This window comes from Littorina saxatilis, linkage group LG7 (assembly GCF_037325665.1).
Source record: "Littorina saxatilis isolate snail1 linkage group LG7, US_GU_Lsax_2.0, whole genome shotgun sequence".
In the NCBI taxonomy this organism is placed as follows: Eukaryota; Metazoa; Mollusca; class Gastropoda; order Littorinimorpha; family Littorinidae; genus Littorina; species Littorina saxatilis.
This window is the reverse complement of record NC_090251.1, coordinates 22,571,347-22,584,897: the sequence shown is the minus strand read 5'-3', so window position 1 is coordinate 22,584,897 and position 13,551 is coordinate 22,571,347. Positions and strand designations below refer to the sequence as shown.

The 13,551-nt window shown below is 42.6% G+C and overlaps 1 long non-coding RNA gene across 1 annotated transcript; it reads right to left on the bottom strand.

The window, feature by feature from the left end:
- Positions 1-10,396: 10,396 nt before the first annotated feature.
- On the bottom strand, positions 10,397-12,607 carry LOC138970936 (uncharacterized). Its single transcript, XR_011457119.1, has 2 exons — positions 12,107-12,607; positions 10,397-11,880 (listed from the first exon to the last, which is right to left on the bottom strand). It is a non-coding gene; the product is annotated as an uncharacterized lncRNA (long non-coding RNA).
- Positions 12,608-13,551: the final 944 nt, after the last annotated feature.

Here is a 13,551-nt window from a genome sequence, read left to right as displayed (position 1 = left end):
ATTTGTTGGTGCTGCTTCAGTTGTTGCTGTAGGTGGTGGTAGGGGTGGTGGCTGTGTTACTTGTGTTGTAGTTGTTGTTATAGTCGAGGGCGGCTGTGTGTGCGCACGCGCGTGTGTGTGTGTTACTGTGTGTGTGTTAGTGTTAGTGTGTGTGTGTGTGTGTGTGTGTGTGTGTGTGTGTGTGTGTGTGTGTGTGTGTGTGTGTATGTGTGTGTGTGTGTCTGTCTGTCTATCTGTCTGTCTGTCTGTGTGTGTGTGTGTCTGTCTGTCTGTCTGTCTGTCTATGTTTTCTGTGTCTCATCACCGACTGTCTGGACGAGTGAGATTCCACGTTATGTGTGAAAACTTCATTGTGTCGTTTCTTTATCTGCGTGGTTGATGGCCTTCGTTGGGTTCGGTTTTTACATTTAGTCTTTTTTTTATTAAATGTTTTAACATAGACAGGGATTCTAGACGAGAGTGGCAGTGTATGTGTGTGTGTGTGTATGTGTGAATGTATGTGTGTATGTGTGTGCGTGTAGAACGATTCCAAGAAAACTACTGTACCGATCTTCATGAATATTTACATTGGAGTTCCTGGGTATGATATCCCCAGATATTTTTACTTTTTTCGATAACTATCTTCGATGATGTTGTGACCAAGCAATACATAGTAGTAAATGTAGTTAGTAGATTAAAGTTAAATAGTCCTGTGTGTGTGTTAGTATGTGAGATTCTGTTATATTATTACTATATAAACGACAAATGTAATCTGGTGTGGTTTGTTTATCTATACATATTATTTATAATTTTAAAGTTAAAGATAGTAATTTATAAAGGTTGTAGACAATTGTGAAGTTCAACGTGAGACAAAGAACAGTAAACCTATAAAGCAACTGTGCTGAGATAGTCGACTGTCAGGTAGCTAATCGTTTGGAACGATGTTTATTGTTGTTCTCACGGAGGGAGGTACTAAGTGCAGTCGAAAGAAAGGGCAGAATTAAAATAAAACATGTTGGTTTTGCTTCGACAGGTACTATAGATCCTTTTTTTTTTTTTTTTTTTTTTTTCTTACACCTGTTCCTTGTCCCGGTGTGCTCTCACGCCGCCCCGTCCCTGCACTCACTGCTCCATCCACATCTGAATTTCGTTCCGCTGCCAGACTTGCCGATTTTACAGACGCTCCAGGGAGGGATGGAGTAGTTGCGGTAGGCTACCCTCGGCAGATGACACTGCACTTCTGCTGAGTCACTTCGACGGTGTTCAGTAGTGGGTCTGTCCCGAGCTAACGGACGCAGCCCACTACCTACTAGGCCCCTTTCTAACTCACTGCTCCATCCACATCTGAATTTCGTTCCGCTGCCAGACTTGCCGATTTTACAGACGCTCCAGGGAGGGATGGAGTAGTTGCGGTAGGCTACCCTCGGCAGATGACACTGCACTTCTGCTGAGTCACTTCGACGGTGTTCAGTAGTGGGTCTGTCCCGAGCTAACGGACGCAGCCCACTACCTACTAGGCCCCTTTCTAACGACATTGACTGCTAAGTCGCGGAGCCAGACTGAGTGAGGGTCCCCTCCAGAGAGCAGACAGCCACCACGTCCCTCCGTCGACCCCCCAGAACGTCACACGTTGAAGACTGACAGCAGAAGCACTTTTCAGGGAAGGATGGAACAGGAACACTGAGACCAAGGTCACCATGAGAGCTCCGGGCATGAAGGGCCACAAGAGCAAGGACATGTTTATAATTTTTGGATGATTAATGAGATGAGGATGATTATAATGATGATGCTATGGATTTCCAATTTTGGTTTGAGACTACGTGACAGGGCAGCACTCTACGCTTACTGTCATAATATATCCCGGTGTCAACCAGGCCCGAGAACTGCTGCGCCTGCAATGTTGGTTAGGTAAACAGAACCTGAGCACCCTCAAAGTCGCATTCATGAAGCGAATGACACTCGGCTGTGTGATTCCAGCCTTCCCATAGGAACCATAGCACTTCCACTCTGGGTAGGAGCCGACCGTAGCCCGAAAAACCCACATGACCCTGATGGGATTCGAACCCACGACCTCCCGGCCCACAGTCCGATGCGCTAACCACTGCGCTACGGGGGCCGGTGGTACTATAGATCCTATTGACTTCAAGTCTCTTTAAATGTGCTACCAATACGATGCACATATCCATTATAAATCATATAAAACTAATTTCATCGTTAGTTTATATAATGTACAGTTCATTAACAAATCAAATCATAAATAATTAATTCATATAAATAGCACAATAAAATAATATTTAAAAACAAAACAAATACAGGTTGAAGCAAAAGAAGTACAAGAACACATCCAAGGCCAGGTCTGAAGGGTTACAGGTACTGTCAGTTTGGGGAGGATTTACTCTACTCCATTAGGAGAGTCCTGAAGGTTGGGACTGGGATATAGAGGTGGCGCAGAGGGGCTGTTCTTAAACTTGGAATCTTGGATGTGCTTAGGTCCACATATAGTGGGGAAATCGTTTTGATGCTGCACAGTTACACCGACCTCTTTGTCAAATTGTCCGGGTTTTGCTTTCTTCACATACATGACCCATTGGGTGGGGATGTAGCTCAGTTGGTAGCGCGCTGGATTTGTATTCAGTTGGCCGCTGTCAGCGTGAGTTCGATCCCAGGTTCGGCGGAAATTTATTTCACAGAGTCAACTTTGTGTGCAGACTCTCTTCGGTGTCCGAACCTCCCCCCGTGTACACTACATTGGGTGTGCACGTTAAAGATCCCACGATTGACAAAAGGGTCTTTCCTGGCAAAATTGCTTAGGCACAGTTAATAATTGTCTACCTATACCCGTGTGACTTGGAATAATAGGCCGTGAAAGGTAAATATGCGCCGAAATGGCTGCAATCTACTGGCCGTATAAAATTTCATCTCACACGGCATCACTGCAGAGCGCCTAGAACTGTACCCACGGAATATGCGCGATATAAGACTTATTGATTGATTGATGACCCTTCCGCCGTGTACAAGTTTAAGGTTGACAACATAGTCACCTTTTTGATTAATCTTTTTCATTTTATAATTTTGCCAAATGGAAAGTTTCAGAATGTTTGGTAAAGGCAGTGCTTCTTTGGTCATTTTGGCTATGATGTGGAAAGATGTCCACGTAATTTCCAGATCATCAGTGGTGTATGCGTGTTTTAACAAACTCAGGGATCGAACCCATGATTTCATGATTAGATGATATTCTGTTGGACAATACGTTAAAGTTAATAACGGCAAGTCCGTAAACGACTGGCCATCACTTATCTCGAGGACAGCAACAGTTCTGTGCACCGATGTTTTTTAAAAGCAGACCGGCGGAACGAATCATAAATATGAGTAACAGCAAAAGACTGAAAAGTTCAATACAAATTATTGTCAGCAACAAATGATCTGCCACTGGAGGTTCACAGAGCGGGAGGGTTTTGGCTGGGGGAGAGTCACGAGAAGAGTTATTTGGAGAAAGGTTCATGTTGGTATATATACTATTTCCGACTGGGGCTGATTATCACTGGGATTAGATTGTCCTGTCGGGGCCGGGTTCCATCGAAGGGGGGGTTCACTTGGGCCGTGGCAGGTACCCTTGGTTTACCTGCAGTTAGAACACTAATTACCAAACACAACGTTCTGACCCTTCTATAAAGAATCAAAAAAACCACACAAGTAAAAGAGCAGAGAGAAGTAAAGCGATGCAGGCGAGCAGGTTAGTTGGAGAAGTATAATTAAAATCATCATCAAGAGGAAAGTCATCTAGTGAATAACTTGACATCTGTCGGTAGACTTTTTCGTTCTTTTTCATCTTGTTAGAAATAGAACCCAATTCAGCATCCAGTTTAGATGCTTTTTCCAAATCAGTTTGGAAATTGTGTTCGTCAATTTGTAATTGAGGAAGAGAATACTGAACCGGTTTAGTAAAAACAGGAGATGATAACAGTGAATCGAGGGTAGTTGTGTTAAAAAATGGTTGTAACAATGCAACATGTACATTAACAGGATAGATGGTTGCGTCGTCCGAATCCTGTCTGTCGTCACATGCAGTTAGTCGAGGGGGAATTTGAAAAATATCGGCCAAAAGGGCACATTCAAAGGAATTTAAAAAGGCAGAACATACACGCTGGCTTTTTATCAACTTGGTTACGGCTTTAATCTACTAACTACATTTACTACTATTTATTGCCTGGTCACAATGTCATATCCGGCCTTTTTTTGTAAGGCCGCACTGTCACACCCTCATTTTTCAACCAAATTGATTGTTATTTTGGTCAAGCAATCTTCGACGAAGTCCGGACTATGGGATTGCATTTCAGCTTGGAAGCTTAAAAATTAGTTAATTAGTTTGCTCATTAAAGTTGTCATTAAAATAAAAATTTTAGTTACCCATTAAAAATGATTGCATTGTATTATTCCTCATCTTCCTCATCATCTCATTCCTCAATTTCTCCTGAATTCAAAAATATATAGATATGTCATGTTTACTCTAAATAAGTGCTCAGAATGGAAGAAAATAGGTCCAGTAAGTACATGTACTTCGGTCGCATGCTTCGCGGGGACGAGGGTGACCTGTCTCGGTCTTCAATTTAGCCGAGACTAATAACTGTAGGTAGTCTCGGGCGATGACTGTTTTTGGGGTTATTGATCTTTATAGTTTGTTAAAGGCACAGTGCAGCTCACAGCCTTCGTCTTGCGTTTTTGTTGCAGCTGAGTGCATTTACAGTTCAAAAATCCTCCTATGGTAGTAAAACAAACCCAAAACTACCCAACGACGACATCTGTGAAACTCGACAGTTTCTTGTTCACGCGAGTGTATAAATTAACCTAGTTATTACGTGGTGTTTGGTCGGAGTTCGATTCAACTGAGTGATTCCGGCCTCCATTTTGTTTTACACAAACTCATGATGACGTCTGACATAGTTTGCTAGTGACGTGTCTTTTTGTGCATGATGTGGTGATCTACCTGATCTAAATTTAGATCCAAAAATAGGTCAAGACCAACCGGGTCCGAGTACGAAATTAATTCGTAAAAAATTGCAGTTCTTGACTCTTTGGGTGCAAGTCAATGAAACTTGGTAGTTCTTCTAACGGATAGCTGCCTGAGGTATGACTAAAAGCCCCAGGGGCTCCGTGCACCTGGATTTGACAAGTTCAGTACCTTTAACGATTGACTAAATGTTTTTATATCGCTTCACGCGACTTGTTCATTTCTCAGTTGTTTAGTTGACTGCATGATTGTGGTTGTTGTCCTGTGCTTTTCATGCTGTGAATTTACTATTCATGTAACTGTGATGTTCTTCACTTCAGTGTCCTGAAATGACCTCTTCCTCTCGCTGCCCGGCAAGGAAGGAGGACGCCTTGGTCACTGATGATTATCCTTCCTTTATCAACCCTGCCTCGGACGATGTTACGGTAGGTTTGAAGAGAGGGAGACACACACACACACACGCACGCACGCATGCGCGCACGCACGCACGCTCGCACACACACACACACACACACACATACACACACACACACACACACACACACACTCACACACACACACACACACACACACACACACACACACACACACAGACGAATACACAGAGAGACACAGAGGGAGACAGAGAGACAGAACGATAGAGAAACAGAGAGACACAGAAATAGAGAGACAGAGACAGTAAGAAAACAGAGACAGAGAGAGAGAAATGAGAAAGAGAGAATGAGTGAGAGAGGTACGAGGAGAGAAAAAGGGGGAGATATAAAGAATGAGATCAGTAAAGCCAGAGACAGCAAACATTGACAGAAAGACAGAAAGACAGACAGACAGAGAATCAGATGGACTGGCAGATATAGATGGAGACAATAACAAACAAATATTTGTCATTCCTTTTTTTGTTCGTTCATTTATTCATTTATTTACTTTTTTTAACATCTAATTTTTTAAAAATGTATTCAATTTAATTAATGTATTTATTCCCTGTTGTTGTTTTCAAATTCATCGTTTCATGTATCTATTGATTTGGTTATACATCTATCTATATAATTTTTTTTTATTGCTACTGTATTTCTTCATTCGTTCATTTGTATTATGTTTCCTTTATTCATATTTTGGTTGTTGCAGCTGTTGACTGAGATTCATAACATGACCTGCACGTATTGTGAGCTGACTAAGGCCCTGGCAGAATCCGTGAAAAATCAGATGTTTAGCCACGATATCCTCGATGTTGCTTCGCCATATCTCCAATCAGCTTGGACTTTCGTTGGTCAACTGGTGAGTTTCTCTGTTACACTAGACGATTTGGGTTTCACCTCTTAGACCAGCTGGCCTATATGGGGACAGGTATTGATAATACGCTTGAGGGTATGGTGTGATACTTTGACTCGAACAAGCCCACTGCGGCTGTCTTCTTCGACACGCCAGAGTGATGTTTGTCTCGTCAAAGTATCGAGATGCGATCATGATAAGCAAAGACGAAATATGATGCATGTGCATCTTTGTGATTTCCTTGCCCTGAGACTGTTGGTGTGAGCTTGGAATCTTGTTTGCTCGCGTGTGTGCTCAGTGAGAGAGAGTGCACATAGTTTTGGGTTTTTTTCCCAATTTTATTTCTTTTATATACATATAAACACAACATAACATACAGCATACACAGAGTTTATCATCATAAGGTATGGCTGTCTTAGCGCATACACACGCACATACCTAGACAAGACACAGACATAGAAGTAGGGTGGGTTGTTGAGAAGACAGGGGACATGGAAGGGGGGGGGGGAACGGAGGTTGGGGGAGGGGAGGGGAGGGAGGGTAGGTGGGGACGGTGGTCACACTTTAGCCTCCAGGTATACATGGGGTTTAATTATCGGCATACAAGTACTGTATAACATGTTATGAATAAATGGGTCAGGGGGTATCACATTCAAAAATGTTCATACGAAATCAATCAATACAATTATCCTATGGCATCAATGAAAAAAGTGTCTATATAAGCACCAATCCTTTGCAAATTTACCATAATAATTATTTACACTAGCATTATACTTTTCGATCAAAAACCTTTGTTTAACAATTTTCACAAAAACATTTAGTGTTGGGACTGTCATTTAATTTGGCTCCAAATATACTTTGTTTGGCAAGGAGAATAAACAAATCAAAACCAGCGTCCGTATGAAAGTTGTCTAAATACCCTAAAATGACAAGCTCTTTTGACAAATTTAAATTACTGCAATGTGTGAAGTTTAGGCATAACCATTCTGTGAAATTAGACCAAAAAAGCTTAACTCTTGTGCACTCCCAAAACAAATGTTCTAAGGTTTCCTCTTCCTGTGTACAAAAGCTACATAGTGATGTGTCAGAAATGTTCATCAAAAATAACAGGCGTTGAGTGGGAAAAATTCTATGTAGTATTCTATACTGGAACCACCTCAGGTATGTGTCTTGTGTAGTTCGCCTTATTGTCAAAAACACCTTTCTAACATTTACATCAAAATGTAATAAATTAGACCATTTTTCCATGCACTGTAGATTGCCATCGTTTTTCACAAGATGGGTATATATATGTTTTACTCCACCTTTAGCTATTTGTTTCCATACAACATCATCACCAATATGAAAAACATTGTTTAAAACTGCATCCAACTTTAATCTTTTATGACAATTCTTAACTGAGCGCATAACGCCCTCGCCCTCGAGTGCACATAGTTGACTCAAAAAATTATATCTCTCTCCGAACCTGAGATTCGAACCCATGCCGATAACGACGAACAGGTTATTGAGCCAGCGCGCCACCGACTGAGCTACGTCCCAGCCCCAAGTTTCTCTGTGTGTCAGTGTGCATGAGAGAGACAGAGCGGTGTGCAACTCATGCCACATGTAGCCCTGGCGCATTTTATTCCAGTGATTTAAATGAATACTGTAATATTATGGTTGTGGCATAATTATTGATCTAATGATCCTTTGCTGAAAATGCACGTTCCAATAATTATTTGAAAGGCAGGTTCAAACCTGTCTCAGACCATCTTCTATTTCAATATATTTACGTGAATGAACAATGAAGTGTTTCTTATTGTTATTGTACTGTGATTGTGTGTGTGTGTGTGTGTGAGTGTGTGTGTGTGTGTGTGTGTGAGTGTGTGTGTGTGTGTGTGTGTGTGTGTGTGAGTGTGTGTGTGTGTGTGTGTGTGTGTGTGTGTGTGTGTGTGTGTAGGTGTAGGTCTTAGTGCAGGTGTGTATGGACATGTCTGTATGTATGTCCGTGAGGAACAGCCGCTAAGTCTATTTATTATTTTTCTTATTACTCATTTATTTTTCTTAAACTCTGTTCGATTTTATGTTGCAGATAAACAAAGAAAAATGTGAACTTACCTCTTCTCTTCCCACCCTCTCGACGGTAATGGATGTGAGCAATCGCAACGCTCGAAACATCCGGGTGTTGGCGCGCGCTTCGCACGAACTAAAGAAAATGGCGTCAGGCCTCCTTGAAGTCATTGAGGCAAGAGGATAGTGTCTCTCTTGGTTGTTGAAAAAAAGGCATTTTGTGACGCGCGTTATCGCTGAACGAGGGCAGGTATTATTGCCTTTTGGTCAGTTTACCTTACTTCCCGAGTAAACAGTCCCACATGTCACCACAGGCGTGTTCAAGCCTTTGAATGTGTGGGACACGAGATTCTTTTCGCTTGGACGTGTTATTAGGAAATGATGGCAGCATTTGGCGCTTGGTTTTGTTGAACGAGGGCAGGTATTGTTGTGTTAATCAGTATTTCCCGGCACTTGCTGATATTTTTACCTCTTTATGATGACTTTTTACATTTGTAAACCAGCGTACAGGTCGTTATAGATCCGTCCAGGTCTTTGACAAGAACAGGAATTAAATTCACCATATAGCTTAAACCCCTGTCACACTAGGGCTGCGTCCTCACGGTGTTCCCGCGGCGTCCAAGAAAAAAGAAGAACGCCGAGGTGCGCGCAGCAGGGTCTCCTACAGCGCCGGAGCAACGCGGTGGCATCTCCATTTGACGTGGTGGGGTCGCCAAGAACGGAATGCAATGGCGCGCACTTTGAGCATGCACATGCCGTCGCTCGGCGTTCTGATATGCGCGTGGTAGGAACGCCGTAGGGTCGCCGTAGCAGCGCAGTAAGGTCTCCTACAGCGCCACAAGAGCTCCGTTGGTGCGCAGTACGGACGCAGTGGTAGTCGACGGCGCTTGCACGGAGACCTCACGGAGATGTCACTGCGCTTCTACCGCGTCCATCAGCGTTTGCACGAAAACCTCAGGGAGACGTCACGGAGCCCTTGGGGATGTCACTGCACTTCTACCGCGTCCGTCAGCGTTGGCAGGGCTTTTGCAGGAAGTTGCCAGTGCGTTGTGAGCCAACCCCATAACGGAGAGTGCACTCCCCTGTCGTATACATGCACTTCCGCTTAATCGACACGCCGTGGACGCGCAGGGACAACTACTAGCACGCCGCGAGCACTCCGTGAGAGCGTAGTCAATCGCAGAATTTTCCTGCGATCCCACGGCGCTCTGAGAAATGTACAACGCCGTGCCAACTCCCTGAGGACGCAGCCCTAGTGTGACAGGGGTATTCGAAACCATTGGTAACTGGCATGCATGAGTGTTACTTTATTGTGTTATTTTATTGTAAAATGTGTTTTGGGCGTTTTTGTACGCATGCTAGCTGTTCAGCCGTGCGACACGTTACGTACTGTGTACGACGCAACACCGTTGCAAAGCTTCTAGGAAGGTTTCCTACTAATTTCAGTAAGGCATATTGTCTTGTTTAGTGCTTTTCCCAAACAATGAACACTGCCATTCAGGATTTTGTGTATGTGTGTTTAATTATGCATTTTCTTGATTCATGGATTGGTTCAATGATTAATTGATTGATTGATTGATTGATTGATTGATTGATTGATTGATTGATTGGTCCATTCATTCCTTCATTGATTCTTTACTTGTATCTTTGCATATCTGTTCGTTTATTTATTCATTATTATTGAATTAAATGTTTTATTTTTTTGGACTGACTTGATTCAAATGAATGTTTAATTGATTGATGGACTGATTCATTGGTTCATACGCACAGGTTGAGGTAATTGGCATAAGGCAGTACAAAACCAACATGTACATCTTGACGCTTCAATTTGTTTCTCGACACCTCTGAGTTTGCTACCTTTATTTTTGCCAAGCGAGGTGATTACCCATTAGGGACCCAATTTTTTTTTGGCTCCATTTTTCGATATTATGGAGATTATTATGTAACATTAACATATTAGACAAAAATTTGTGTTAATTTTAAGAATAAAGTAGGTTTTGGAGGCAAAATATGCCGATCCCATATATGGGATCGTGGTCCCGAAAGGGCAGGGGTTTTCATAAAACACGAAATACAACACAAGAGGATTGAAACTTCATTTAAGCAGGTTTAATGAAACAGATAAGATGATTCAGGTACATGTTCCCCAGCACATCAGTTGTGAACTATAACACAAAAGAAATTGTACTTTTTGTGTACTTTGAAGCAAAATAACACTGAAAATCCTAAAAAAAATTACTGTAAAAACAAACTCACCAAACCAAGTATTTTTGCAACATAATTCGTGACAGTGACATAAAGGAGTTGTTTCACTATTCTCAAAGAGAACATTTCTCAATTTACTCATTATAATAACGGGGAATGGGGGGGGGTGATCAAATGTCAATTGGCTGAGCATGGTAATGGAGGAAAATGGTGACGATTTTGTCAATTCATTACACATGACAACTGAAGAAGTGGCAATTATTTGTTCATTCACTGGCTGTGATACAACAAAAGATACTTGATATTCTGTCCATTCACTGCTTGTGATAATCAAAACATGATCGTGGGTGCCATAAAGGAATAAAATATATCAATTCAATATCTTTGAAGCCAAATAATACCGAACAAAACGTAGAGGCAGGAAATAGAGTTCTCCCATTCCTAGGAAAGCCAGGAAGAAATGATATGTCTCTTCATTGCGAACGACAACGGATAAAACGATGATGAAGCAGCAAGATAAGAGATGAAACTGTCATATGTCCTATCACTGGGTGTGGTACTGGATGAAACAGCGATCGTGAACGCCGACTTTGCACTTTACACACCGGTGTTTGGTTTTCATGCCGCAGTGGATGCACTTCAGCTGTGTGGCCCAAGGTTGCACAAGATGATCCAGGCGGTCAAACCGTATCTGGTCTGGAACCCTGTGATGAAGTGGAGAGAATCCGCGTGGGCGTCCTGGATGTGCGTGACGAGGACCACGAGCAAGGTATGCTTGAGCAATGGATCGACGGAAGGCCAGAAGGTCCATGGGATCATCAGCAGCTTTAGGGGTAGCTCTATAGAGATGCCATGCCTGCTGAACACAAAGATCGATGCAATAAGCCACCAGGGGCCACGTCCACTTCTTTGACCTAATCTGTGTGCGGTACTTGGAGATGTTCTGATCGCATCTGTCCACGCCGCCCATGGTGTTATTATAGTGCTTGATGAGGGATGGTTGCCCAGTCTGCACTGCCTTTTTCTGCGCTCTTGACCATCTGGTGGCCATTTTCATAGGGTAGACGTCATGTTTTACGTAGTTATGCCCCTTAGTATTGTTATTTATGTTGATTGAGCAAATAAACAAACTCACTGGTAGCTCAGCAGCGAGATCTTCGACTGAAGAACGAACTCCTTGCCGTACGATGGTTGCAACGGACCCAGCAAGTAGTTGGTTTCTGTTCAGATTTGACACCACTCCCCCATCATCCTCATCACCGCTGTCCTCATCCGTGTCCTCACCAACAGCAGGGGGCTCAATGTAGACTGTAGCTTCTTCAAAAGTCCCTAGGTCTTCCAGAATGCTTACTACTTGGTTCACATTGAATGTTCTGCAAGAAACACCAATCATACTTCAAATAACCAAAAACGGAAAACCCCTACCCTCTCGGGACCACGATCCCATATATGGGATCGCAGTTTATGAATACATTGCAAGCATGCTGACAGACTCAGAGACAAAACTTTGAAGACACATTTCGGATAATGATGTAAACAACAACTTTTATTCTTAATACCTTTACAAAAATGTTATTAGACATGGCAATATTTGCTTACCTTCGTGACGTTGTCATCTTTGCTTTCAAAACGGCGCGTGGCGATATCAAATGACAGCTGGTGACTTCAAAACAAGGGAGATTACCGACGTATCACATTTCAATGTTAGAGGTTGTGTCCCTTGATAATCTCTAACACAGATATGAAATTAATCTCCAACCAAACTTCTTCTATGTGCAATTGTTTCACCGATCCCATATATGGGATCGTGGTCCCTAACGGGTTAACTGAATACCTTAATCGATTGAGTTCTTGCACCTATGTGAATGTTTTTGTTGTCGAATGCCGCACTGAGAAATTTCTGGGGCAACGATGATGTCGGTGTTTGGCAGCTTCTAATTAGCGGTTGTGATTATTTTCATTTAATATATACAAAATCTAGATTTTTTGGTCACTGCCTATCATATGAAACGTTTTCTTCAGTGTGCGTCTTTGGACATGCTTTGAGGTTTGAATATGCGTTTTGCGGTTGTTCCTGTGTGTGTGTAATCCTGTGTGTGTTCGCGCGCATGTGTGTGTGGGGGGGGGGGAGGGGGGAGGGGGGTGGGGGAGGGGTGTTTGTTAACAATTGTTGGCGTATTTTTGTGTCTTACTTTTTTATGGCATAATTGTGTTGCATATTCGTTTGTTAGATAACATTATAATAAATGGCAATGCCTTAAAAAAAAAAGATTGCGTCCCTTGTACATGTTTTTATTAGTCACTCTCCGTTTCCGCCTCGCTGTCTCTTTCTCTGTTTCTGAGAGAGAGAGAGAGAGAGAGAGAGAGAGAGAGAGAGAGAGAGAGAGAGAGAGAGAGAGAGAGAGAGAGAGAGAGAGAGAGAGAGAGAGAGAGAGCCAGAGAACGAGAGTGACAGAGTTACAGACAGACAGACATACACACATACAGACATACATACAGACAGACAGACAGACAGACAGACTATGTCTGTCTGTCTGTCACTCTGTCACTCTCGTTCTCTGGCTCTCTCTCTCTCTGTCTCTCTCTTTCTGTCTATCTATATCTAAAGCAAATATACAATGGCGACTGCATGTGAGAGCGAACAACAAAGAGACCAAAGAGCACTGTACTCACGTTAAAATGACGAACATGGAACGAATAACGGTAACGTTTCGACCGAAGGGTCTTCTTCAGGCACGAAAAGACAAGTACACACACAAAAGAAGAAGAAAGACGATAGAACAGAAAACAAGGAGAATCACTGACAAAACAACTGCACTGCCCAAACCAGCAGATGACACAGCCACCAAGCTGAAATGCAATACCGAAGTCCGGCCTTCGTCGAAGATTGCTTGGCCAAAATTTCAATCAATTTGATTAAAAAAATGAGGGCGTGACAGTGCCGCCTCAACTTTCACGAAAAGCCGGATATGACGTCATCAAAGGTATTTATCAAAAAAAGGAAAAAAACGTTCGGGGATATCAATCCCAGGAACTCTCTTGTA